The 24,243-nt window shown below is 43.5% G+C and overlaps 1 protein-coding gene across 6 annotated transcripts in view; it reads right to left on the reverse strand.

The window, feature by feature from the left end:
• Positions 1-24,243, reverse strand: part of LOC126237364 (neutral ceramidase-like) — a 563,642-nt gene that overhangs the window by 436,446 nt on the left and 102,953 nt on the right. For 2 of the 6 annotated variants that reach the window (XM_049947433.1, XM_049947434.1), the window contains exon 1: positions 8,936-9,288. The exons of 3 other annotated variants lie outside the window; for them this stretch is intronic. The gene's annotated coding sequence lies outside the window, so the exon portion shown is untranslated. Of the gene's footprint in view, positions 1-8,935; positions 9,289-24,243 lie in introns of those variants that run through there. One more of the 6 variants, XM_049947436.1, reaches the window with a different exon arrangement.

The following is a 24,243-nucleotide window of genomic DNA, read 5'->3' on the forward strand; positions in this document are numbered from 1 at the left end:
AAGGTAAGGAATGAGGAGGTTCTATGCAGAATCGGAGAGGAAAGGAATATGTGGAAAACACTGATAAGGAGAAGGGACAGGATGATAGGACATCTGCTAAGACATGAGGGAATGACTTCCATGGTACTAGAGGGAGCTATAGAGGGCAAAAATTGTAGAGGAAGATAGAGATTGGAATACGTCAAGCAAATAATTGAGGACGTAGGTTGCAAGTGCTACCCTGAGATGAAGAGGTTAGCCCAGGAAAGGAATTCGTGGTGGGCCGCATCAAACCAGTCAGTAGACTGATGACAAAAAAAAAGCCAACGGAGCATGACTCCCGTTACATGTCACGTATCTTGAGTACCAAAAATTAACACTAATGTGTTACGTTGTTGCCCGCGTGACTGGATCTGTCCCATATTAATGTCTTCATTATTAATAGACTTCACACGTTCTGTTTTCTAATATTAATTTCAAATTCTTTACGCTGTTCAAACGTTGGTTCAGGCTCATTTTTCTCTAGAAGACCATGCCAGGCATCTGCAAGGCTACACCATATTACAAACGATTTTCAGTGCAATTTCCAAAGATACACTCTTCGATTAAAACAACCCTGTGGTTGACAATTCAGTAAGTCGAGCGGCAGGGGCCAGCTGCCAGCCAATGGGCTGTGCCAAAAATATGATTCGGATTGTTGTTATTCGGAGCGATTATAACATTCAGATCGCATTTACGGTCAATATCCTCACAAAATATAACATATGTATATGTAATTAAGACTTAAAAAAGATCTGGTCACGTAATCGAAAACGCTCTGTTATTGGCTGAAGCTCTGGCGACGTAACAGACCAGAAGTAAGACGAAGCTGTACGTGTATTACAGGTGTGTTAGTCAATGTTACTAGGTTTTTACGTACTTCTTCTTCAAACAGTTAAGCTATTTAATGATGGGAAACACATTTGCATCTTTTAAATAACAATAGAAAGGAATTTTGTGAGCGCTATAATGGAAACCTTACGAAATTTGGTGCGTATGTGATCCACTCATTTAGAGTGGCGATATGTGCAAGGGCGGGCATTCTTTTCCCTGCTCCATGCAACATCATTAGACCCGCTCAAAACTAAGGAAATGTGGGAATTTTGCAAATGGGTCCGTATCTTATATCTAGTTTGTCGTCTATCTGTAATGAAATACGACCCAAAGCACAATAAAATTATCCTTGTGGAAAATCTTAGTGCTTATTTCCGGTATACAATGTCCGCAGTAGCGATGCCACAAGGAGCACGCGCTCTGTGGCGCAACGGGTAGCGCAGGTAATTGCGGAAAAGAATAAAGCAGGTCCGAATCCTGGAAGGGTCATAAATTTTAAAAGGTTTTGCACGAAATATGAAAAAAGCGTCAGCAAGAACTCATTGTAGCAGTTGTTTCGATGGTGGGATGTGTTGTATACAGCTTCACATTAATGTTAGTCTGAGAAATGGACAACTGAGGGTATATGCACCAACTTCGCTTACAAATAGTTATCTTTTTCGGAAAGCATTGCTAGTAGTGAAGCTATCTCCACACTCCCACAGTTCATCTACATCTACATCTACATCCATACACCGCAAGCCACCTGACGGTGTGTGGCGGAGGGTACCTTGAGTACCTCTATCAGTTCTCCCTTCTATTCCAGTCTCGTATTGTTCGTGGAAAGAAGGATTGTCGGTATGCCTCTGTGTGGGCTCTAATCTCTCTGATTTTATCCTCATGGTCTCTTCGCGAGATATACGTAGGAGGGAGCAATATACTGCTTGACTCTTCGGTGAAGGTACGTTCTCGAAACTTTAACAAAAGCCCGAACCGAGCTACTGAGCGTCTCTCCTGCAGAGTCTTCCACTGGAGTTTATCTATCATCTCCGTAACGCTTTCGCGATTACTAAATGATCCTGTAACGAAGCGCGCTGCTCTCCGTTGGATCTTCTCTATCTCTTCTATCAACCCTATCTGGTACGGATCCCACACTGCTGAGCAGTATTCAAGCAGCGGGCGAACAAGCGTACTGTAACCTACTTCCTTTGTTTTCGGATTGCATTTCCTTATGATTCTTCCAATGAATCTCAGTCTGGCATCTGCTTTACCGACGATCAACTTTATATGATCATTCCATTTTAAATCACTCCTAATGCGTACTCCCAGATAATTTATGGAATTAACTGCTTCCAGTTGCTGACCTGCTATTTTGTAGCTAAATGATAAGGGATCTATCTTTCTATGTATTCGCAGCACATTACACTTGTCTACATTGAGATTCAATTGCCATTCCCTGCACCATGCGTCAATTCGCTGCAGATCCTCCTGCATTGCAGTACAATTTTCCATTGTTACAACCTCTCGATTCACCACAGCATCATCTGCAAAAAGCCTCAGTGAACTTCCGATGTCATCCACCAGGTCATTTATGTATATTGTGAATAGCAACGGTCCTATGACACTCCCCTGCGGCACACTTGAAATCACTCTTACTTCGGAAGACTTCTCTCCATTGAGAATGACATGCTGCGTTCTGTTATCTAGGAACTCCTCAATCCAATCACACAATTTGTCTGATAGTCCATATGCTCTTACTTTGTTCATTAAACGACTGTGGGGAACTGTATCGAACGCCTTGCGGAAGACAAGAAACACGGCATCTACCTGTGAACCCGTGTCTATGGCCCTCTGAGTCTCGTGGACGAATAGCGCGAGCTGGGTTTCACATGACCGTCTTTTTCGAAACCCATGCTGATTCCTACAGAGTAGATTTCTAGTCTCCAGAAAAGTCATTATACTCGAACATAATACGTGTTCCAAAATTCTACAACTGATCGACGTTAGAGATATAGGTCTATAGTTCTGCACATCTGTTCGACGTCCCTTCTTGAAAACGGGGATGACCTGTGCCCTTTTCCAATCCTTTGGAACGCTACGCTGTTCTAGAGACCTACGGTACACCGCTGCAAGAAGGGGGGCAAGTTCCTTCGCGTACTCTGTGTAAAATCGAACTGGTAGCCCATCAGGTCCAGAGGCCTTTCATCTTTTGAGCGATTTTAATTGTTTCTCTATCCCTCTGTCGTCTATTTCGATATCTACCATTTTGTCATCTGCGCGACAATCAAGAGAAGGAACTACAGTGCAGTCTTCCTCTGTGAAACAACTTTGGAAAAAGACATTTAGTATTTCGGCCTTTAGTCTGTCATCCTCTGTTTCAGTACCATTTTGGTCACAGAGTGTCTGGACATTTTGTTTTGCTCCACCTACCGCTTTGACATAAGACCAAAATTTCTTAGGATTTTCTGCCAAGTCAGTACATAGAACTTTACTTTCGAATTCATTGAACGCCTCTCGCATAGCCCTCCATACACTACATTTCGCTTCGCGTAGCTTTTGTTTGTCTGCAAGGCTTTGTCTATGTTTATGTTTGCTGTGAAGTTCCCTTTGTTTCCGCAGCAGTTTTCTAACTCTGTTGTTGTACCACGGTGGCTCTTTTCCATCTCTTACGATCTTGCTTGGCACATCGAGGTGTATGACGATGAGGTTTTTGTATGTGGAGAGATATAAAGCATGTACAACATGTAAGTAACACAAACGTAAGGGCTGTTTGTGAGTCTAAACTAACGTCATGTCAGAAGCAGACCCAACATCATTTCGTTCAAGATGATGAAACTTCAAAAGGCTATTTACAATTTGTACAGAAACCAGATGGCAGTTATAAGAGTCGAGGGGAATGAAAGGGAAGCAGTTGTTGAGAGGGGAGTGAGACAGGATTGTAGCCTATCCCCGATGTTGTTCAATCTGTATAATGAGCAAGTAGTAAAGGAAACAATAGAAAAATTTGGAATTGGAATTAAAATCCCTGGAGAAGAAATAAAAACTTTGCGGTTTGCCGATGACATTGCAATTCTGTCAGAGACAGCAAAGAACCTGGAAGGGCAGTTGGACGGAATGGACAGTGTCGTGAAAGGAGGATATCAGATTAACATCAACAAAAGCGAAACGAGGATTATAGAATGTTCTCGAATGAAATCAAGTGATGCTGAGGGAATTAGATTAGGAAATGAGACACTTAAAGTAAAACATGAATTTTGTGATTTGGGGAGCAAAATAACTGATGATGGTCGAATTAGAGAGTATATAACATAGTATAGATTTAAGTGTCAGATAGTCATTTCTGAAAGTATTTCCATGGAGTGTAGCCATGTATGGAAGTGAAACATGACGATAACTAGTTTAGATGAGAATATGAGCTTTAGAAATGTGATGCTACAGAAGAATGCTGAAGATTAGATGGGTAGATCACGTAACTAGTGACAAGGTACTGAATGGAATTGGGGAAAACAGGAAGTTGAGACACAATTTTACTAGAGGAAGGAATCGGTTGGTAGGGCATGTTCTGAGGCATCAAGGGGTCACCAATTTAGTATTGGAGGGCAGCGTGCAGGATAAAAACCATAGAGGAAGACCAAGTGATGAATACACTAAGCTTATTCAGAGGGATGTAGGTTCCAGTAGTTATTTGGAGATGAAGAAGCTTGCGCAGGATAGAGTAGCATGGAGGGCTGCATCAAACCAGTCTCTGGACCGAAGACCACAACAACAACAACAACAACTTCCAATAAGAAAGGACTGTCGATTTGTTTTACAAACAAAATATTGTTGCAGGCTAGTTTCGAACTAGCAACCTATGGATATCACCTTTTAATGTTCGGCGGTCCACCAACCGGCCTATCAATACTCTCCGAGTAAAAGAGTGTAACGATAATTTTTACTACCAATATAATTTCCTCGACTGACGCTGTCCTTTGTAACATTGAGAAAGCGTATCCCGGACGTAAATTAATGTTAACTATAGGGTATAAAACATGTTTTAATTAAGTAGAGGAACCTAAGCATCGACGTGGTGGCATTTTGCCACTACAATACAACCAATTTTTATGTACCTCCTCATTCTTTGTAACTGAGGAACAGCCATTACATAAAGAAAACGTATTCTAACAGTTTCTGTGCTCTGTTGTTCCCTCCAGGTGTGCTTCTCCAGTGAGAAATACATGAGAGATTCTACATCTACAGCTACATCCATACTCCGCAAGGCACCTGACAGTGTGTGGCGGAGGGTACCCTGAGTACCTCTATCGGTTCTCCCTTCTATTCCAGTCTCGTATTGTTCGTGGAAAGAAGGATTGTCTGTATGCTTCTGTGTGGGCTCTAATCTCTCTGATTTTATCCTCATGGTCTCTTCGCGAGATATACGTACGAGGGAGCAATATACTGCTGGACTTTCGGTGAAGGTATGTTCTCGAAACTTTAACAAAAGCCCGTACCGAGCTACTGAGCGTCTCTCCTGCAGAGTCTTCCACTGGAGTTTATCTATCATCTCCGTAACGCTTTCGCGATTACTAAATGATCCTGTAACGAAGCGCGCTGGTCTCCGTTGGATCTCCTCTATCTCTTCTATCAACCCTATCTGGTACGGATCCCACACCGGTGAGCAGTATTCAATCAGTGGGCGAACAAGCGTACTGTAACCTACTTCCTTTGTTTTCGGATTGCATTTCCTTAGGATTCTTCCAATGAATCTCAGTCTGGCATCTGCTTTACCAACGATCAACTTTATATGATCATTCCATTTTAAATCACTCCTAACGCGTACTCCCAGATAATTTATGGAATTAACTGCTTCCAGTTGCTGACCTGCTATTTTGTAGCTAAATGATAAGGGATCTATCTTTCTATGTATTCGCAGCACATTACACTTGTCTACATTGCGATTCAATTGCCATTCCCTGCACCATGAGTCAACTCGCTGCAGATCCTCCTGTATTTCTGTACAATTTTCCATTGTTACAACCTCTCGATACACCACAGCATCATCTGCAAAAAGCCTCAGTGAACTTCCGATGTCATCCACCAGGTCATTTATGTATACTTGAAAAAAGAGACAGCATTGGTCGTATATTTTTTTTTTTATACTATTGCAAAATCGATTTTCTGTCACTGAGTGACCATCTTCAGTGCTATATTGTATAACTTAAATTGGGATGCACTGTTGTCACTATGCTTACGGCGATCACATAGACTCATTTATGTATATTGTGAACAGCAACGGTCCCATGACACTCCCCTGTGGCACACCTGAAATCACTCTTACTTCGGAAGACTTCTCTCCATTAAGAATGACATGCTGCGTTCTGTTATCTAGGAACTCCTCAATCCAATCACACAATTGGTCTGATAGTCCGTATGCTCTTACTTTGTTCATTAAACGACTGTGGGGAACTGTATCGAACGCCTTGCGGAAGTCAAGAAACACGGCATCTACCTGTGAGCCCGTGTCTATGGCCCTCTGAGTCTCGTGGACGAATAGCGCGAGCTGGGTTTCACACGACCGTCTTTTTCGAAACCCATGCTGATTCCTACAGAGTAGATTTCTAGTCTCCAGGGAAGTCATTATACTCGAACATAAGATTCTTGAAGTTGGGGAAGTTTAGAAGATAGCACTAGCAAAATCGAGCTGTGAGGACTGCCAGTGCCTGGAGAGTTCAGTCGGTTGACCGGAAAATGCAAAGATTCCACTTTTGAGTCCCGGCTCGGCACACAGTTTTAATCTACCAGGAAATTCCTGTTCGAATTTTTACGCGTACATTTAACGTAAAGGTTTTCCACAAACTACACGAATGTCAACTGATGAACAAGCAATGTTGTAAGTGTTACCAAGAGTGCAGTTATTCTTGTTTAATAGGACAGCTACAGCGCGAAGTACGATGGGATGCGTGTTTCCAGAATGGCGAGGTGGTGGCGTCTGGTTGCTGATCACCAGACGTTGCGCCTTTGTTCTGAGTTAAAGGGGCAAATCGTTCCGAAACGCCTTGGTTAGTTACGGTGGGTGCTTTGTCGATCCTTCTGAAGGAGGAGATGTTAAACCAAGATGCTGCTGTACAGAAGTGCGCCATGCTGGATTTCGGTTTCACGATCATTCAGTCATCCACAATCCATAATTATTAACAATTGTGGCTTTTTTATGTGTTGTCAATGTGCAACGATATTCACAGACTAACCATCACCATCATGACAATAACATCATGCATAGACCAATATTGGTCTGTTCCACTTCAGAACTGTTTCTGGACACTGTGGTTTAAAACTATTAGCTGTTGAGATAATACCAATTAGAAGTGCTATACTGTCCTAAGTACAAATATTGGTACGAGTTATGTAGTGCCCCTCCTCCCTCTTGCATTTTATTATAATGTGTTGACATTAAGTTGGCCGATTCGCTTCCTAGACCTGAATCGGTGTAAGTCGGCAAAATTCGGAAGGTTTCGGCCTGTAATCTGTTTTTGGCTGCAGTCAACATTAGGTAGCTGACAGTACTGTGTCATGTAGCCGTTGTTGTCTCTTATGTCATTTTGTTGTACCTCACTGTATTTTGTACTGTACCCTTTGCTTGCGATAAGTGAACAATTTCAGTTTCGTTTACGAATAACATTTAAGCGCATTTTACTTTCGAGCTTGATCTGTTCCGGAGAGGAAAGAAACGCAGTTTATGGTTTTACCATAGGGGGCAGGCATACTTCGTTTCCCCGCGCAGCTTCTCACCTCGTAGCGGCATAGGCGTCCGAACAAGTATTTACAGGGAGCGGGGGCTTAACTATCAAAATTGGTATGAATGAGTTGGTTAATTTCGACACATGTCATGCCACAAGAACTAATTTTATAGGTAACACAAGAAACTTATAATATCCTAGAAAATTTATGGTTATCCACTCACTGTATCAAGAAAACCTCTGTACTCCAGATTGCAGAAGGGATGGGGTCAAGTGCCGTTTCTCACCCCGTCCCCCTTACGGGCGCCTGTTGGTGGGGTATATATGGGGATCGGGCTTGCCTTCTCCACTAACCTTCCCAGATTTCTGTTACAGTTAACGCACTGTGGTTTACGTAGGGTATATGTACCCCACATACTTATGGCAGACTATTATATTATCTGACACTTTTCTAATTACATCTTGCAGTTTTAGCAATAACGAAATTTGCAGTTGCATATGCCAATTAGTTACATTAAATATTACGCGAACGTAGACTTAGGTTACGAGGCAGATGATTCCGTCGCCACAAGGTTCATTTCGCATACGAGGAATTTTCAATACTAGTCGTCGGCTTAGCCACAACTAGGTTTTTTAAGTATCGCATTCTTTGGTTTCGCCAACTTTCAACCAAACTATCATCTTCTAACCTAATATAGACCTCAGGCAAACCTACAGATTAGTCTTCTGTCACCAAACCCGGACAAACCTGCATATCAGTCTGTCACCACAGCCTTTTTTTTTAGTATCAAATTTGTTGGCTTCGTCAACTCTCAATCAGATTGTTACATTCCATCCTAACCTATACCCCGGGCTAAGCTACAGATCAATCTGTGACAACAACCAGGATTATTTGCCTCATATACGTTGGCTCCGCCAACTACCAACAAATATACGCACGAAAAAGTGACGTGACAACAACGATTAACATTACGTCACTGGCCAAAGCCAACGACTTGTATCGAACATACCTCTTGATCTTTCGCCTACATATTCTTTGAGTTCGCGAACTCTCAACCGAACTGTCAGGCCGGCTTGGGTGGCCGAACGATTCTAGGCGCTACAGTCTGGAACCGCGCGACCGCTACGGTCGCAGGTTCGAATCCTGCCTCGAGCATGGATGTGTGTGATGTCCTTAGGTTAGTTAGGTTTAAGTAGTTCTCAGTTCTAGAGGACTGATGACCTCAGAAGTTAAGTCCCATAGCGCTCAGAGCCATTTGAAGCAACCTGTCATCTTCTAACCTAATCTAGGCGTGGGGCCACACTAAAGATCTGCCACACCGACCAAGGGGACGGTGGGAAAGCAATCAGTATCACAGTCCAGCCCAATTATAGAAGGCTGTTTAACATACCTGTAATAGGGAGGTGTCGGTGTCCAGCAGTGATCCTTCAATTGGACCGATGCATCACCAGTGCTATGCACTCTGACAGCGCAAGAAGTGACGGGAGTTTACGGCGTATTCCAGAGAAATCCGATCAGAACAGTAATTCGGCACAAACGCGCGAAACACTCGCCACCATTAAACGCTCACGTACGCTGGCAAAATGACGGATGATCAGAGCTCGGTGAGATGGGGCACAGGCACAGCCAGCACAGCTGCATCGGCTGCAGCTGGAACTGGTTCACACAGACGGCCGCCGTTGCGTCAAGTTGCTCCCTGTGTGGCAAACACGGCTGGTAGCGTGCTCCGGAGCGCGGACCTGCGGCAACTGAGCCAACGCCAGAACGACGCTCCGTACCGCATGTTGTTGTCAAGGACGCCCGCTGCGCTATCCCCCCAGTCACTGGCGCAACCCAGCAGACCGGTCGCCGACATCGGCCGGCCGATTAACCAACCATGGCTGCATCTGAAGCTCGCGAGAAGTCCTCTCTCTCTCTCTCTCTCTCTCTCTCTCTCTCTCACCCCCCCCCCCCCCGTGTACAGTGTGTTGGTTGTCTTTTCTCTGCATCTAACAGTCTTGTATCAAACAAGTCACAAACTTTACGATCTCAAGGTGTTTCTGCATGATCGTACTGCACCCCTAAATAGACTACGCATGTCAGTATAGACTACCCTTTTGCGTCCATGTCTGCACACTTCAACGCCTGACCTGCTGCTCAGGGGAAAACAATCAGTAATGGCCTGCTCTTGGCGCATGTACTTGGAGGTACAAACCAACCTAAAAACATATGACTTGTAATAGCTACAATTATTATTTTGCAAATGATGTAAATGCTGAGTAACGTTGTTTAGAACACCGTCCTCAGTCACCAATAGAAATACCTCCATTACGCTCATCGTTGATGGTGAGAAATAATCGTGATGTCAACAACAAACCCCACAATTTTCGTATTAATCAGCCGAGCGTATATTTACAGTGGAAGAGAATACACTTCGGCATTGGTCCCTTACTTGGGTTGCATTTATCGCAGTCTCTCGTGCAGCGCAAAGTACCAAACGACTCGTAAAAAGCGCATGTAATGTAAGATATTACAGACCGGTGTTCGTAACATCGGTTTGCCGAAGAATTCTTGAGCATATTCTGAGTTCGAATATAGTAAATTTCCTCGGGACAGAAAAGCTACTGTCCACAAATCAGCACGGATTTAGAAAGCATCGCTCGTGCGAAACTCACCTTGCCCTCTTCTCGCAAGGTATCTTGCATACCATGGATGAAGGCCAAAAGGCAGATTCCGTATGCTTAGATTTCCAGCAAGTGTTTGACATATTGTCCCACTGCAGACTCTTAAAGAACGTTCGACGATACAAAATAGGTTCCCAGATATGTGCACGGCCCGAAAATCTCTGAATGGAAACCAATATGTTGTCCTGCATGGCCAGTGTTCATTAGAGACAAGGGATATGTCAGGAGTTCTAGGCGCTTCAGTCCGGAACCGCGCTGCTGCGACGGTCATAGGTTCGAATCCTGCCTCGGGCATGGATGTGTGTGATGTCCTTAGGTTACGTTTAAGTAGTTCTAAGTCTAGGGGACTGATGACCTCAGATGTTAAGTCCCGTAGTGCTCAGAGCCAATTGAACCTAATGTCAGGAGTGACCCAGCGAATTGTGATAGGACCGCTATTGTTCTCTATGTACATAAATGATCTAACGGATATGGTTAGCAGCAATCTGCGACTGTTTTGCTGATGACGCTTTAATGTGCTGAGAATTGTCGACGTTGAGTGACTGTAGGACGATATGTGATGACTTAGAATTTCTATTTGGTGGGATTAATGGCAGTTAACTCTGACTGTAGAAAAAAATGGAAGCTAACTCGTGTGAATATGAAAAAAACCTATAATCTTGGAATACAATATAAATGGCGTTCTGCTGACACACTGACGTTGGTTACATCTCTAGGCGTAAACTTGCAAAGTAATCTGAAATGGATCTAGCACATAATTTCGTTGGTACTGATGGCGAATGGTCGACTTCGCTTTATTGGGAGGATTGTAGCAAATTGGAGGTCATCTATGTAAGAGACCGGGTACAGAACACTAGTGCGCCGCATGCTTCATTACTGCTCGAGTCTTAAGGACCCCACCAGGTCAGATTATAGGAAGACGTCACAGCAATACTGAGACGTGTTGTTAGGTTTCTTAGCGGCAGGATCGATCAACACGCTTTACGGAGATGCTCCGACGTTCATTTCGTGACAATGTAGAGAACCGGAAGTTACGTTTAATTGCAGAACGATTTTACTGCCGTCAACATACATCTCACGTAGAACAACGGAGACAAAGAAATTAGGTTTTGTACAGAGAAAAAAGGTCGACACTGACATCGGCGAGGAGGGTGACCGGGGGCAGGGGGGGGGGGGGGGGGCGAAAGTGTCGTTCTCTGCTAACGTCGACAGTCAAATTATTTTCGCCATGCTCACTCAAATCACAGTAGTGCGGATTTTTGAGCTCTTTTGTTTCGTTCTCGTGCCACATTGAAAATGTTCGATGACTACTTTGAGATTCTTTCCATGAATGTTCCTCAACAAGAGAGGTCAGAAGTCTGAAACCAAAAAATGATTTAGGTTTTACAACGCCTAGACAGGAAAAAGCCTACGCTGTGCACATAGGAAAATAAACGTATGATGCAATCTTCTTTAGGGAGCAGAAGCATCAGCTCTATTGAATGTAAAAAATACAGTTGATTTCTTGGTACATAGAAAGAGAAAGAGGCACAACGGACAAGGCACACATGCTTGATGTATTGATTCATAAAGGTTTTCGACGTGTTTACATGTGTATATTTTCGCTAGCATACAAATATCGGTGTTTTTCATATTGGAGAGGAAGTCCACCTTATGCAAGACACCGTTTGATTACTTTTGTTTTACCTAAAGTGTTACTTACACATCAAACTTTACCTTACATCACATTAAAAGTTTTCCTCGTAGACATGTTACGTTACCTTAGTTTGCAAATATAATTAAAGACACTTATCACCGAATTAAGGCATTACAATTTTTACACTTACGCTGTGCTGAAAAAATTAAGTCTAGGATACTAACTCGGATATAAAACGGTTATACATTTGTGCCCAGATCTCACAAGACGCTATCAGTTATGTATGATGATTTTTAAGAAACTAACAGGCTTTTTGCATCTTGTCACCTGCAAACAACGAAACGTTTTCCAGTTTTCTGTTTTTCGTCCATTTCATACTGAAAATCGTTATATTATACAGCGTTATTTACAATTTTACTTACTATTTTTTTTTATCCTGTGGCCTTGCTTCTCTTCTTTATGATGTCTGTGTGTGTGTGTGTGTGTGTGTGTGTGTGTAAACACGTACGTCTTTTGCTATTGTCGTGTCCACCTATTACACACGAAGTTCATATGTCTTATCAGCAAAACGTAAGGTTTCTACCGCCATGTTGTAGTTATGTTATGTTTCGTTTTCCTGCTTGTCTGGAACGACTGAATATTTGCTTGTAAGCGAGAGGGGAAGATAATACAAAGGTCGAAATATTGTAATGATTAAATATTGTGCTCATTAATCGTGTGCTCATCATGCGTTCGGTATCTATGGCAGATCACTCATTAGTACACTTCGCCTATTTCGATTCCGCTACGAATCGCCTAAAATTGTCACCTCTTATACTTGAGCCACGGGTTTCTCGCTGCCCGAGCAGCTGCGAAGGTCACGCGCTTGATGTACGTGCTGACCAGTACGCATCATACGTAAACGGAATGGTCTACTCACACGGCAGGTCTCGCATCCTCACCTGTGAACATTCCAGCGATGTAAAGGCTGACCGTACCTCCTATCAACAAGGTATGCAACACGATAGATAATGAAAGTCCACTCTCGAAAAAATAAAGGCTGACTTCCGAATGTAGGTGGAGACGACTGGAGGGAACTTCATTTCCCTACTGCACCCACTTGCACAGCCATAGTATGCTTTGGACGTGTGTAATAACCGTAGTGCTAAGTGAAATTCTGATAGTAGTGGCAGAAAACTTTGATTTTGTCCTGCATAAATTATGACACTATAGTTCTTAAATTAATTGCATGATGCATGTACTTTTAAATACCTCTCAAATTTTCAGACATATGCTTTTCAAATGACATACATCTTCGAACTGCAGTTTCTCGTGTGTTATGCTAAAGCAGGCTTGCACACACGGGGCTTTCCGGCTAGAGGGAGCCCGCTTAGTACACGGCCGGCGAACAGGCACGGCAGTCGCGTGTTGTTGTTGTCAGTCTTCGCTGCGTAAACAAACCTATTGGCGTTGACAGCTCATGCTATGAATATGGATTCAGCTGAAAAGAGACCGAATTCTAGTGCAAATTGCGTGCAGCAAGAATCCCAGTGGGAATTGTAGTGAGTTTTTGTGCATATTGGAGAACGTGCCACGTGTTTACTACGTCAGCATTCTGTTATGCCAATAAAATCTAATGTTGAGCGACACTACAATTCCAAACATTGCGACGTATATAACAGTGTTCAGGGAGACGAGCGTCTGTAGTCGACTGCAAAGTTAAAAGACTCCTTCGGCAGTGAGGTACGCTCAGTTATCTTAATTAATCTTCCACCAACTATTAATATTATTCAAATTATATTGCAATTGGATTTATAGGACGATTTTATTTCTACGCATTCGAAGCTACAAATGAAGGTGCAATGAGGGCTAGCTTTAGAATTGCCCATTTAATTGCTCGGGAAGTTTCGACCATTCTCCACAGGGCCGTTTGCGAAAGAATGTCTCGACAGTGCTAGTGAATCCGTATGTCATCTAAGGACAACAAAATTTCGTGCACTTTGACTGTCTCGACGCACAATTGCACGCCGTTTGGAAGACCTCAGTGCAGATGGTGAACGGCAGCTAACGGTGAGAGATCAACGACTTTTTGCATATTATCTGTTTCTTGATGTTGAATGTAAATGTCGTGTGACTAGGGCCTCCCGACGGGTAGGCCGTTCACCGGGGGGAAGTTGTTCGATTTGACGTCACTTAAGCGACTTACGCGTCGATGGGGATGAAATGATGACGATTAGGGCAACACGACACCCAGTCCCTGAGCGGATAAAATCTCCGACCCAGCCGGGAATCGCCCCCCGGGTCCTTAGGATTGACATTCTGTCGCGCTGATCACCTCTTTTTTTTATCGTTCTGTTTGGTCGTTGCGGACGTCACATGACATCCGTTCAAGTTCGTTGTTGATCCTGTCACTCAGTTTTTTTTTTATTTTTTTTTATTACAGAGTCCAACCAGCTCTCTGACAGAACAAGTTCAGCTACCGTGCCGGCAGTACCAACGTTACTGACACAGCACAATTGGTTATATTCGTCCGAAGGGCGGATATAGATTTAAATATCACAGAAGAGCTTCTTGATTTAGTCCCAATGAGAGACACATGTACTGGCGAATATGTATTTAGTGATGTTCAACATGCTGCTACGAAACTCAATCCGCCTTGGAATAAACTCGTTTCAGTCGCCTGTAACGTGGGATTTATGGGACGTCTAATAACTAAGCTGAGCCCAGGACCGCAGTTTCACTCAGTGCATAGTGTAATTCATGAAGAGGCACTTTGTGCGAAGACTGTACTATATGGCAGGGTTATGAATGTCATTATTAGGTCTGCAAATTTTGTACGCTCTGCTGACTTTAATCCCAGACAATTTCGAGAGTTAATGGATTCACTAGAATATGACTTCAATGATAACACACTGTTTTTGTCAGGTAAGGTAGCTGAGTAGGGGTATAAACCTTGAACGTTTCCTCGTTTTGCTTGAACGGTTAAATCTTTTTATGGATATGAAAGGAAGGTGGGTTCCTGAGTATTCTGACCCTCAATGGTTGTTAACCAAGCATCTATTACCGACATAACGACTCCTTTGATTAGTCTCAATGCTTCGTTGCAGGAGAAAAGTTAATTAATTTTATCTCTATTTTCTAAAATTTGCGCTATGCAAATGAAATTGTAGATATGGAGAGGTCAGTTCCAGGACCGCAATTTCACGCATTTTCCGAACGTGCACCGGTTTGCAGTTTACATTAATAATGACCTTGTTGCGTTACTTGTTCAGTCTCTTGATAATTTGGATGCAGCATTCGGAAAAAGGTTCGAAGATTGAGCCAGATTTTCAGATGTCACTATGCTCGGTGGACGTTAGAACTGTGTCCGCAGAGGTGCAGCTACAATTGATAGATCTGCATAGTGACCGCTTCATTACGGAGAAGTTTAGAATGGCGAATGACATCTTTCAGTTCTATTCTTGCGTTCCACGGGATACATTCCCTAATTACAAGTGAAAGCAGCAGCTATAGTGTGCATGTTTGGTTCTGCTTATTTATGTGAACAACTTTTCTCGGTCTTAAAGCTTTGAAAGTCGAAACATAGATCACAAATGACAGATAGCCATCTGAGGACCGTTCTTCGATTGAACACCACAAGTTGTATTCGTCCTGGCAACCCCTAGCTTGCAGTAAACGTGAGAATTATGGGTCATAACATATTTAAATGTAATGCAACAGTGTCTGAAGTTTTGTATGTGATGCAATTACACTGAAGCGCATATAGGCATGCGTATTAAAATATATAGTTATATAAATAGGCAGAACACGGCGCTACGTTCGGCAACGCCTACATAAGACAACAAGTGTCTGCCGTAGTTGTTGGATAGGTTACTGCTGCTACAGTGGCAGGTTATCAAGTTTTAAGTGAGTTTGAATGTGGTGTTGTAGTCGGTGCAAGGGCGATGGGGTACAGCATCTCCGAAGTAGCGATGGAGTGGGGATTTTTGCGTACGACCATTTCACGAGTGTACCGTGAATATCAGGAATTCGGTTATACATCAAATCCGACATCGCTGCGGAAGGAAAAAGACCCTGCAAGAGAAACGTTCAGTGTGACAGAAGTGCAGCCCTTCCGCAAATTGCTGCAGATTTTAATGCTGCGCCATCAACAAGTCTCAGCGTGCGAACCTTACAACGAAACATCATCGATATGGGCTTACGGAGCCGAAGGCCCACTCGTGTACCCTTGATGACTGCACGACACCAAGCTTTGCGCCGGGCCTGGGTATGGAGACTACCTCAAGAATCCATGAACCCTGCATGTCAGCAGGGGACTGTTCAAGCTGGTTGAGGCTCTGTAATGGTGTGGGGTGTGTGCAGTAGGAGTGATATGGGACCACTGATACGTCTAGATACGACTCTGAAAGGTGACACGTACGTAAGCATCCTGTCTGTTCACCCCCATCCATTCATGTCCATTGTGCATTCCGATGGACTTTGGCAATTCTAGCAGGACAATGCGGTACCCCACACATCCAGAATTGCTACAGACAGGCTCCAGAAACACACTTCTGAGTTTAAACAATGCCATTGTACACCAATCTCCCCAGACATGAACATTATTGAATATGTCTGGGACGTCTAGCAACATGCTGTTCAGAAGAGATCTCCAGACCCTCGTACTCTTACGGATTTATGGACAGGCCTGCAGGATTCATGATGTCAGTTGCCTCCAGCACTACTTCAGACATTAACCGAATCCGTGCCGCGTCGTGTTGCAGCACTTATGCGTGTTCGTAGGGGCACTACACGATATTAGGCAGGTATACCAATTTCCTTGACTCATCGGTGTATACAGGGTGTAAATTTTAAGTTGACAGACCAGAATAACTCGAAAAATAAGCTTCACACGAAAAAATGTGTAGAATCCAAAGTTGATTATTTTCGAGGGGGACATCTGCTGTTGCTAAAATTAGCCCGCTACCCCCCCCTCCCCTCTGGGGGTTGGACGGGAGGCAACTTTAAAATTTCAAATTGGAACCCCCATTTTTTATTGCAGAATCAGATTCTACATAAAAAACAACGTACATTCTTTCTTAAAGATTTGTTTTGATTCTTGGTGGTTGGCGCTGTAATACAAGGAAATCCATGTTCTCATTTTTGCGTGGAAAATAGTTACGGATAAATAAGAAATACTTGCAAGTATTTGCAAATAATCAACAATAAAACGATACCAATCGCTCCTTTTCAGGACCACCAAATCTTAAACGGGAAAACGTTCATCTTTAGTTAGCGAGTGGGTTAGTCTTTTCCTCAGTTAGTCTTTTACATTGTTTACTCTGTGAGTTAATGAGTTCACTCGTTAGTAAGTAGGATGTGTGGTTAGTTAGTTAGCTAGTCAGATGATTTGTTTGATAATTAAAAGTTGTGTGGCCTCATGACCACGAAACAAACAAAACTTACTCGAATCTGCGCAAAAAAAATAATATTTGGGTCAGCATTTGTAAAATTCTAATTCCTCTCTCTCAAATCCCACCCTTTGGGGAGAGAGGGAGAGTTTTAGTGTTAGCGAATCAAAATGTACGGAGTAAATAAATGCTTTTTGTTTATCCGTAACCATTTTCCACGCAAAAATGAGAACATGGATTTTCTTGAATTACAGAGCCAACTACCAAAAATCAAAACAAATGTTTAAGACAGAATGTACGTAGTTTTTTATGTAGAATCTGATTCTGCAATAGAAAATGGAGGTTCCCATTTGAAATTTTAAAGTTGCCTCCCGCCCCACCACCAGGGGGCTGGGGTGGCGGGCTAATTTTAGCACTAGCAGATGTCCCCCTTGAAAATAATCAACTTTGGATTCGTGAAGCTTATTTTTCGAGTTATTTTGGTTTGTCGACTTAAAATTTACACTCTGTATATTGTAAGTAATAAAATAGTATTACGGTATATTTAACCTGCTGCCGATGAATCTTTATCACCGCAAGGTTGTGTTTTATGTCAAGAATGTGCCTAATCTAATGTAACCTAGAACGTCACAAACACACGCCCGAGAGAGGATTCAGACCTGCAGCCGCAGTCGGCCCGCGCAACGTTCCACCGCGTGGCTGCGTCCGGCCGCTCTCCCACGTGGTCCCGCTACGCTGTGACGTAAACGAGCTGGTGAGCTGACGGCAGTTACGTCACGTCTGCCTGGCTGCACCGGGCTACGCCACACGGGCGCCCGGCTGACCACCTCTGTGCTAAAGCGATATACTAAGCCCTGATGTAACAATGTGATATCATTCTTGTTATTTCACTTGGGCCATCCAGGACCGCATTAAGCCCTGTTAAATTTCACAGAGGACATGCCTTCCCTCGATCCCCAGATTCCCTATAATTTTTTGTGAGTTGGGTCTACTTGCGTCCCTCCTTCCAAGGAGAACCACGCTCCTCTCTCGGTTTAGCTCGTTCGTCACTATCTTCTTACGAAAGATATCCCTGACGCAGCACCTTTGTGTTTCATTCGTTTATCAACTAGGGCAATGAGGTTTTGGAGGGTTTGAATAATAAAAAAAAAGAGCTTCTTGGTCAACCATTACCGTCCTTTCCTTTGAGATGACCGTAAAATCGTACGCGTTTTTTCTGGAATGTGTCTGTAATTTTTTTCTATTTTGCCTAGACTTCCTTTTTGGATCTTTTTTGGTGGATGCTATTCTTGTAATTGGATCCCACGACTTTCGTACTGATTCTGCGCTCTATTTTCTCCAGTTCTTCGCGGTGGCCGTCATTTGCATTTTTTGGGACAGGAACTCGGCTTCAGACGTAACTACTGCTTTCAAATCCTTTTCATACTGACGTATCTTAATGTTTTTTGAAAGGCATTTTCTGTTTTAGATATCACTTTAAGGGGAAAAAAAGACGACGGAATAATAAATACCATCAAAGATGCCCCTTCAAAACTGAGGACGAAATATAGAGACATCAGCATATCAGAAAAATTGAGGTACTTGGATGATATCATTATGAAAAAGGAACTCGACTATGAAGCACTTAAGGAACGAATACGTAAACCTGAAATAGCGTACCACGAAGTAATAAGCGCTATCGATAGGGGTGTCAAATTGATTCCGCATTTTTAGATTTCCAGAAGGCTTTCGACACCGTTCCTCACAAGATTCTTCTCATCAAATTGTGTGCCTATGGAATATCGCCTCAGTTGCGTGACTGGATTTATGGTTTATGGTCAGAAAGTTCAAAGTTCGTAGTAACTGACCGAGTAAAAAAGAAGTATTATCTGGTGTTCCCTAGGGGAGTGTTATAGGTTCTCTCCTCTTCCTGATCTATGTAAACGACATAGGACACAATCTGAACAGCGCTCTTAGATTCTTCGCAGATGATGCAATCATTATCGTCTTACAAAGTCGTGAGATGACCAAACCCAATTGCAAAATGATTTAGACAAGATATCTGTATGGTGCGAAAAATCTGAATAATTAGAAGTGCGAAGTCGTCCACATGACCACTAATTAGATTCAGATGGCTCTAAGCACTAACGGACTTAACTTCTGAGGTTATCAGTCTGCTAGACTTAGAACTACTTAAACCTAACTAACCTAAGGACATTACACACATCCATGCCCGAGGCAGGATTCGATCCTGCGACCGTAGCAACAGCGTGGTTCCTGACCACTAAATAAAATCCGCTAAATTTCCGTTACGCGACAAATCACATGAATCTAAAGGCCGTAAATTCAACTAAATACTTAAGGATTGCAATTACGTACCACTTACGTTGGAAGATCGCGTAGATAATGCTAGCGGAAGGCAAACAAGAGACTACGATTTATTAGCAAAACACTCAGAAACTTCAACAAGTCCCCTGAAGAGAGTGCTTACACCACACTTGTCCGCCCTCTTCTGGAATACTACCGTGCGGTGTAGGATTCGCATCAGAATTGACTGACAGAGGATATCGAAAAATTTCGGAGAAGGGCAGCTCATTTCGTATTGTCGTGAAATAGGGGAGATAGTGCCACAGACATGATACGTGAACTGGGATGGCAATCATTAAAACACAGCCGTTTTTCGTTGCGGCGGAATCTTCTCGTGAAATTTCAGTCAGGCACTTTTTCCTCCTATCGCGAAAATGTTCTGTTGGCGCCTACCTATGTATGGAGAAATGATTATCACGATAAAATGAGAAAAATCTGAGCTCGCGCAGAAACTTTCAAGTGCTCGATTTCCCCGCGCGCCGTTCAAGACTGGAAGGGTAGAGAAAGATCTGCCAGGCACATAATTGTGAACTGCAGTGTTATCTTGTGGATGTAGATGTATATGAACGTCGTGATCCATCTACAATTAATTGTTATTCTTGTTGTTATTATTATGTTAAAACGTTTTAGGCATTTTATTGTGGTTAAAATACACCATTTATACATTTTATTATTATTGCTATTATTAAAATCGTTGATATCTGTAATAAGTTAAAAGTAGGGCTGGCGGCAACCTAGATTTAGTGGAAGGAGTGGTGGGAGATTTCTTCCGCCCCTCACCCAGACTCCTACCTCCTCGTCCCGAAGTCCAGTCATGGATACACATATCATACTGCAGCTAAAGGCTGACCGCCACGTCCTAGCTTCCAACAGTGCACTGAGAGAAAAAAATGGCTCTGAGCACTATGGGACTCAACATCTTAGGTCATAAGTCCCCTAGAACTTAGAACTACCCAAACCTAACCAACCCAAGGACACCACACACACCCATGCCCGAGGCAAGATTCGAACCTGCGACCGCAGCAGTCCCGCGGTTCCGGACTGCAGCGCCAGAACCGCTAGACCACCGCGGCCGGCTGCACTGAGAGAAGCCAGTATGCTTCCTAGCACCGCTGTGGTAGTTGGTCAGTGGACGAAGCCCACCCTTCTCAAATATTGTGTGTTACGCTACATATGCTGTGCGTCCAACTGAACGATTATCGTTGTTTGAATTACTCAACTAGTCTCAGTTCCGCAAATTATAGCTTCCCTCTCTTCTTCAAAATTCAATAGTTTTTGTGGCTCCAGATTGGCTTGTATATTTTTCACTGAACAAAAGTACGAAACGAGTGTTTTAGTGTGATGAACGACACATACCTTGTCGCCATCCGATGGAAGGGTTGCTGTATCGTACAGCGGGTACATCGATGGTTTCATTAGTATCGATATATCCGTAGTGAGGAAGGTCTTTGGCGTCCGGCTCGGGAGCGGTGAGCGCCGTCGAGAGCAGCGGGGCTGGAGATGTTTACTTGTGGCCTGGTGGAGTGGGACCCGGAAGACCGTGGAGAGGTACAGAAAGAGGCAAGAGAGAGAGAGAGAGAGAGAAAGGGCCACTGGGAAGTCGTGGCTGAGATTTGTGTACCAGGCTGCAGTGATGCGTGTAGTTGGCCTTGCTTCCCGGTGATCGTGCTTGGCTGGTTCGTCGTTCCTGTTCGCATGCAGAATTAAGAATCGCTGAGGCATTTTGTCGCTGGATGTTGAAGGCAGCAAAATCTGACCTATTGCTGCCTAGCCTAAGTCTGTTTTGAGGTCAGGTGCAGCACAGCCATTGTGTTGATCAGCTGAGGAACATTACACTGAGGTGACAAGGGTCATGGGATACCTCCTAATATTGTGTCGGACCCCACTTTTCCCGGTACTGTGCAGCAACTCGACGTGGCATGGACTCAGTAAGTTGTTGGAAGTCCCCCGCAGAAATATTGAGCCAGTATTTTTTGAACAAACTGCTCTCTAGATTACCTCCCACTGATATTCGGGCGATCTAGGAGGGAAAATCATTCGCACTAACTGTCCAGAATATTCTTAAAGCCAGTCGCAAATAATCGTGACCCAGTGACATGCCGCATTGTCATCCATAAAACTCTGACATGGTGCATTGTCATCCATAAAACTTCTATTGTCGCTTGGCGACACAAAGTTCATGAACGGCTGCAAATGGTATGCAAGGTTCGGTTGGACCAGAGGACCCATTCCTTTACACGTAAACGTAGCCCAAAAAATTATGGAGCAAACACCAGCTTGCACAGTGCGTTGTCCATGGATTCGTGGGGTCTGCGCCACACTCTAACGCCACCATCAGCTCTTACAACTGAAATTGGGACTCATCTGACCAGGCCACAGTTTTCCAGTCGGTGTGGGCCCAACCGCTATGGTCACGAGCCCAGGAGAGGCTCTGCAGGCGATGTCGTGCTGTTAGGAGAGGCGCTCGTGTCGGTCTTATGTCATGGCCAGTTAACGCCACATTTCGCCGCACTTCCCTAACGGATACGTTCGTCGTACGTACCACGTTGATTTCTGAAGTTATTTCACGCAGTGTTGCTTGTCTTTTAGCAGTGACGTACACACACGCTGCTACTCTCTGTCGTTAAGTGAAGACCGTCGGCAACTGCGTTGTGAGAGGTAATGACGGTAATTTGGTGTTCTCCGCATACTTGTACTCTTGACTCTGTGGATCGTGGAATATCGAGTTCTCTAGCAATTTCAGAAATGGAATGTCTTATACGTCTAGCTCCAACTACTATTCCGCGTTCAAAGTCTCTTAATTCCCACCGTGCGACCACAATCACCTCGGAAACCTTTTCACAAAACTTGCTTGAGCTCCGTCAATGCACTGCTGTTTAATACTTCGTGTACACGATATTTGCTCCATCTGTATGTGTGCGTATCGGTAATCCATGACTCTTGTCACCTCATTACATTATACTTTAGCTAAACTAACTTTCGGCTTCAAACAGAATGCAGCCTGTTGTGACCTGTTGTACTGAAGTGTGTTTTGTACTGACGGTTGTCATAAGTTGCAGGTGACGCTTATTCGAACTGTCCTAAGGACAATGTCCAATGTACTGTGGTGGCTGGATGCATTTCAAGCTCCTGGCAACTATTAAGGCTTATAGTTATTACTTAATGTGCCTGTGTATTGACAGGTGCCAGTTGCATCATATTGGAAAAGACGATTAATTTTGACTGGTCTTGCTTACTATATACTGTCATTTGTGTGTACTTAAAGCAATTTAGAGTGAACGCTTCAATGCCGGCTTTGTGATTCTGGCCATGAGATCCTTTTGGCTCGAGTTAATTTGATAATCTGCATCACTGCTAGTATTAGTTTTGGTGCCACACTAATAGGTCTTTGATAGCCTTAGCATAAGTGAGTGTTCCATGGGATTTTATTTTTCTTACCAGTACGAGCCACTGGAGCCGTTCTGTTTTACTGTGCATGAGGGCTAATGAATGAACGAAATGAGGTCCCATAGTCCGAGGAGCGTAGGGAACGATGTGGGAGACCCGCACCGCCAACTAGGCAACGCCCTCTTGGATGTGGTTTGCCATTGCCTTTCTCCGACCGTGATGGGGATGAATGATGATGATGGACAAGTCTCAACAACACCCAGTCTTCTCCAGGCACGGAAAATCCCTGACCCCGCCGGGAATCGTACCCGGGACCCCGTGCGAGGGAAGTGAGAACGCTACCGCAAGACCACGAGCTGCGGACATGAGGGCTAAGAACTAGCTTAAAAAAAAATTTCTGTAATCTGTTAACTGTTGCCGTGACTTGTGTCACAAGTAATTGATTCCGCTGTGGTAACTCATTTAAATGAGTTCTGCCAGTCTGCCATGTATTAGGTTATATGTATAAATGTGCATTGGTAATCTTGTTTTTTTCTTTTTTTAAAATATAAATGCAATTAGAACTCTGAACCTGTGCAAATGAAATTCCGGAATTTGTGACCAGTCGGACTTGGTAATTGTACTGTATTTCAAAATAGTGTTACCCAGATAATAGAGCATTTCATTTCAATGAAAAATATTAATTTTGAATAACTGAGCTGTCATGTACCAATCAGTACCACAGAGAAAATTACACTGGTGTGATGCAATGCTAAACGCCTACAGCTACTTAGTCCCTAAATGGTCCCGCGTATTGATATTTTCTGTCTCCACGCTAGTAATTGAAACAAAGTGTTTTGATGCATATAATGCTCAGCTTTATAAGTGAATGTAGTTATACGGATCCTTATTGTGAAAGACAGTGGCTGTGTACGGTGCCATGAGGCAGCTCTTCATTTTTTTTATATTTCGGAGGTTGTTGCTTTACCTTGAGGTTAGTTGAGGAATTAAGATTCCAAGTAAACTCAGTTTTCTGTTATCACTGAACTTGTATCCTTGAGACAATCTGTTTGTAGATTTTGATTCCTGCTCTAGCCTGTTCTCCTGTTCAAGCCAAAGCATAGGAACCTTATGAATTTTTTTTTTGAAATCGTAATCTGTTAACATTTAACTTCTCTGAAAGTGCCTATTGGTATTTGGCAAACTGTGCGTTGTGAACATTGTGTTGACAGCAAAGTAACTGTTCGTAGGCCGGCCGCGGTGGCCGTGCGGTTCTGGCGCTGCAGTCCGGAACCGCGGGACTGCTACGGTCGCAGGT

The sequence above is a fragment of the Schistocerca nitens genome, chromosome 2 (assembly GCF_023898315.1).
Source record: "Schistocerca nitens isolate TAMUIC-IGC-003100 chromosome 2, iqSchNite1.1, whole genome shotgun sequence".
NCBI lineage: Eukaryota > Metazoa > Arthropoda > Insecta > Orthoptera > Acrididae > Schistocerca > Schistocerca nitens.